This window comes from Phoxinus phoxinus (assembly GCF_949152265.1).
Source record: "Phoxinus phoxinus genome assembly, chromosome: 25".
Lineage (NCBI taxonomy): Eukaryota > Metazoa > Chordata > Actinopteri > Cypriniformes > Leuciscidae > Phoxinus > Phoxinus phoxinus.
Genome location: NC_136900.1, coordinates 25,418,870 through 25,424,082, shown reverse-complemented (window position 1 = coordinate 25,424,082; position 5,213 = coordinate 25,418,870). Strand labels below are relative to the sequence as shown.

The 5,213-nt window shown below is 34.8% G+C and overlaps 1 long non-coding RNA gene across 8 annotated transcripts; it reads left to right on the top strand.

Moving 5' to 3' along the window:
• The first annotated feature begins 423 nt into the window (after positions 1 to 423).
• Positions 424 to 3,663, top strand: LOC306994008. Of its 8 annotated transcripts, XR_013796595.1 has the most exons (9): positions 424 to 483; positions 600 to 694; positions 785 to 923; positions 1,303 to 1,343; positions 1,630 to 1,657; positions 1,782 to 1,900; positions 2,890 to 2,989; positions 3,072 to 3,167; positions 3,306 to 3,663. It is a non-coding gene; the product is annotated as an uncharacterized lncRNA (long non-coding RNA). The 8 variants fall into 8 exon arrangements; XR_013796593.1 differs by lacking the exon at positions 1,630 to 1,657 and having other exon boundaries at positions 2,893 to 2,989; XR_013796594.1 differs by lacking the exon at positions 1,630 to 1,657.
• Positions 3,664 to 5,213: the final 1,550 nt, after the last annotated feature.

Below are 5,213 nucleotides of genomic sequence, written 5' to 3'. Positions count from 1 at the left end.
CATATAATCAACGAGGAAGTGTATTTTTAAATTACTTTTATTAATTATATTGTATTGTTTTGTTACATTGTTATAATGTGTTTAAGTCGTGTTATTGTTATTGGTCAACCTAGGTTGTGATTAATGGTGCCAAATTATTAAAATTGACATTGACATTGACATACGCATCATCTAACTGAGGAGTTTCCATAGCAACCAATCCCGCAGAACCTGTTTGAGTCTCAGCAATATCTGATGTTCACAATATCACAGTAAAATCGGCAGTGTAAAAATTGCAGTGTTAAAAGTTATTAATTCCCAAAGAGTTAAATTAACAATCAACAATGTTAAAAAACACTCCTCTTCAGTGTAGTTACAAGTGTAATTTTATTTTTACACTGAAAGTGCAAAAAAAAAGAAGCGCCGAATTGTATTGACTCCGCCCCTCGATGACTGCTGTCTCGAAAGACGACGACGCCATTTTATCTTCATGCGAGCGAGACGGTAGGTTGAATTGCTTTTTTCTTTCTAAAATAAAAAAGTAAATACACTTGTTAACATTTTTGGTAAAATATGGTGGTGAACACATTTAGAAATGATAAACTGCGCGTTTTTGTCAGGATTAAGGAAGCTCGTCAAGTTCATGAGATGCAGAGATGTAACGTTACAGAATGATGTGAAGGTTTCTCATGACGATTTGATTTCCTGGATGAAGGTGATTTAACGTTTAAAATACGTTTGTATTATAAATTATATTTGTATTACAAATATATTTTTAGCTCATTTCATTTTGGTTTGTTGACAGAAAGCCTTCCCGCCCTCAGTCGCGCCGAGGCCTCAACCGGTCTTACGACAAGCCTGGCAGTAAAGTTGATGAGGAGGTCTGAAACAGCAGCAGCATTTGGGCCTCTTTTTTCTGCGCAGATGAGAGAATTCTTCAAATGGTAAGTTTATATTCGTTTTGTGTGTATAAAAGTGGCTGTGTTATACATGAACGCGTTAACGGTTCCGTTTTTGTGACGCATGCGCATTATTAACAGCTCGTTTAAGTATCTTGTAAATTAGCGCGCAGTGCAAACAACAAATGCACTTTTTGTAGACTGAGGTGAGGGAGCGTTTAAAAACGTTTTATTCGCCCTATGTTTAAGTGAGAATTACATATCTGTATGTTTGTTCTTATCACTGAATATCATGTCGTCATATCTGCGCCGTCAAGACACAAACATACGAACTTCCCATCAAGTTTTTTTTTTTTTTTTTTTTTTCAAACATTGTGAAAGTGCATTAAAGCTAATCTGTAAATCCATCTGTCTTCCAATTCAGTTTACAGGTAACATTTGCGTATGCACTGGCAGAGCATACAGGTACTTTAGCTTGAAATCAGTCTTTATCAATTCATACTGCATGTTATTTTGGGATAAATTATGTCCTAACTATTTATCTGTCTGCATTTTATTATTATGAATCTGTATGTTCTGTTCACATTATAAATACCATTAATAAATTATGGGTAAAATAAATTCTAAATGCGTATTAAAATCAAGTTAAATTTAAGATGCCTTATTACTCATTTAACTTATATAAATGTATTCAATAATCAGATTAAATGCACATTTTGAATATAAATAATTTTACACCCATGCTTTATAGACATCTCTCAGCATAATCGAAATTAAGGGTAATCACAATAATCACAATTATTTTTACCTTATTTACAGCCCCAATTTAAATTGTATTGCATTACTGAATTTTGGAAATATTAGCATCAACTGACATATTTTTTTCAAATCCTTTTTCAATAGATTTGGCCCAGAACCCTCCAGTGTCAAGTGAAGGAAGCTCCTCTCATGAGATTGCTACAGAAACCAAGCAACAGAAATAAAGACGAAAGCAACAGAATGCTGAAGATGAATCCAGAATCGTGAGTGTCATTATATTTTATTCTATGTGCAGTACAAATTTTAATACATGACGAATTAACATGAAACATTTAAACCTAACTGGGCAACCACACAATGCCTTTGTTCTGACCTGAAATGTACATGTGTCTTGGGTGATTGATGTATCTTGATTGTCATAATTCATGATGACACATCAATCACTATGTCATTGTGTTAATTCAAGATATTAAACTGCAAAAAGTTAAAGGGTTAGTTGACACACAAGTGTAAAATTGTTGTAATTTCTCACCCTCATGTCATTCCAAACCCGAAAAGACTTTTGTTCATCTTCGAAACTCAAATAAATATATCAAGAATACTGCACGCAACTACCACTTTGACACTTCAAAAGGTTCATAAAGAGATCATAAAACGAACCCATATGAATTGAGCCATTTAGTCCAAATTTTCTGAAGAGACTTGATCGCTTTGTGATGAATAGATTGAATTTAGACTTTTATTCACATATAAACATGAATCAACCAACATAAACAGAAGAAAAAGAAAATTTGGACTAAACTGCTTGGTTCATGGATTAGTTTTAAGATCTCTTTGTTAACTTTTTGAACCGTCAAAGTGGTAGTTGTGTAGCTGTCAATGGAGGGAAAGAAAGCTGTCAGATTTCATCAAAAATATCTTCATTTGTGTTTCAAAGACTAAAGAAAGTCTTGCGGGTTTGGTACGACATGAGGGTCAGTAAATTACTGAATTAAAATTTTTGGGTGAACTATCCCTTTAATAAAAAAATGTGGCCTAGACCTCATCAGAACAATCGAATCTCAATGCGTCTTGGGTGCGTTTACACCTGTACTTCGAGTTATTCGCTTGTGCAAGATGAATGTTAATGCCAGGTGTGAACGGTGCTACTCTGTGACTACACAATCATCTGAACAGAATTGTTCCTGAGAGAGATATGGTTGTCATTATGCTATGTAACTGTTTGATTGTTTTTGTTTTGATTTTTGGTTAGAAGACCTCCGCTAAGTTCCTGGAAAGGCTTCTCCCAAGACCTTCAAGGACCTGATTGACTGCAGAATCTGCTGTGCAAGATGATGAAAATGATGATTCAGGTTAGACTATAGTTCAGAATAAGATTATCTATACACGTTCATGCATGAATGCATTTTGCTGAAGTTGTCACGTGTTATTTAGAATGGGGCAGCGATCTTGCATCAATTCGTCTCCTGCAAGAGACCTGGAAAGATGTCCTCATATCAAGCTGAACAACACCTTGTCGTCTCCAAAAAGGTACATTTGGACATTTCTGTCACACTGCCTATTGTCTGCCTCAAAATATTGCCATTTGTGTTGATTGTATTGTGGAAAACGAATATAAAGACGGCCAATTGGAGAGCTGACTTTGAGTGTTATTTTTGTCTTTGGCAGGGACCAGCATACAAGACCACCTTGACTGCATTGAAGAGACCACACAGCATACCTGCTCGCGGCCGGTGATGCTGATATGGCAATAAACTCAAATACTACTTCCTGTTCGCTGAATGGGACAAAGAGGAACTGCATACATGGATGCTACACAACTGTTGACAAGTAGTTTTCTGCAATCTTGTTCAAATCTACCTGTCATATTTCTTCATGTCTAGGCAAATTAACATGATTTTATGTTTTTTCTTGACTTTTTTTTTCTTGCAACTCCTCATGAATGTGATAATTTGACCTTTACACATCTGGCATATGTTATAAAGGAGCCACTTTGCCTATTTGTTAAATAAACTTTGGATTTATACATCTGTCTGAAGACTCTTGATTTTATCTTGTACATTAACACTATATAATAGTGTAAATAGTTTTTGCACTGAACAGAATACTTATAAATAACACTTATAGTGTAATCCAATAGTGTAAATCCAATGGAATTAAATCAACACCAGGGGTGTTAAAAACCCCAAGTGTAAAACTTAAACAACAATTTAAGTGTAACACTTTACACTCGAAGTGTAATTTTTCTACACTGTAAGGTGCTATATTAACACTGTAAATTCAACACTACAAACGGTGTACTTTTTACTCTAGATAGATTGGGACCATATATGATCCGGAGTAGTGTTAAAATTAACACTTTAAGTGTTAATTTGACACTGCGTTTTTAATCAAAGGCCTTTCCCAGAGGAGTCTGAAGCGCACGCACCAAACCATCCAGATATGAGTCCCATTTGTTCTCCGTGTTGTGTGTGAAAATGTGTATATTGAACTGAAGTTTGTTACTGTGCTGTGAGATATTCTGCGTGTGTGGCATTACACACACACACACACACACACACACACACACACACACACACACACACACACACACAGACACACACACACACACACACGCACACACACACACACACACACACACACACACACACACACACACACACACACACACACACACACACACACACACACACACACACACACACACACACACACACACACACACAGTGTCATTTAGAGAGGAATATGTCAGGCTGTATTATAGATGAGCAGGGCTTGTAAAGATCACATCTGTCCTCAGAGGAATCAAAACTACAAGCAGAGTTTAACGAGTTTGAGGAAGATCTGTGTGTGGAACTCTGAGGACACTTTCAGCTTCAGCTGGACCTGAACATCATATCATATCATATATCATATCATATCATATCATATCCATAATACCAGATTTAGTTCTGCAGGGAACTGATCTGAAATCAAAACTTAACAAAAATACATGCTAAGAAATTTTGGTAATGTAAAGATATATGTTATTTCTGAATGTTCAAAACATCCAGTTTTAAAAATTATAATTAGTTTTTTTTTCCCGAATGTTTAGGGAACATTGTTTATTGCATAATTTTGAAAACACTGTTCTAAAAATATTCTGAAACAAGTAACATTTAAAAATCACTTTTACTGAAAATGTTTTTTTTTTTTTTTAAAGCTCCACGAACATTGTATTAATAATGTTTTTGTGCTAATATTTTGAGAACATTATTAAAGATAAACTTTGAACAAATCTTCTTTTAACACCATTGGAAGAACATTTGCTCATAACTTTGAGAGAACCTTGTCAGAAAATCCCTATTAAAAAAAAAATTGTTATAGGATTAACTTTGTAATTATTTGTTTGCTAGCAATTTCTGTGTGAAAATATTTTCAAAGAGCAGTAATACATTAAAACACTGAATTAAAGTGATTTTGAAGTAGAGACTAAAATAGTGTTTTCTTGTAAAACGTACTTCAATCATCTTTGTTTTATTTACAGCTTTGAGAGTAATTTCCTGCAGCGCATGTAGAAGTGAGGCTCAGAGGACC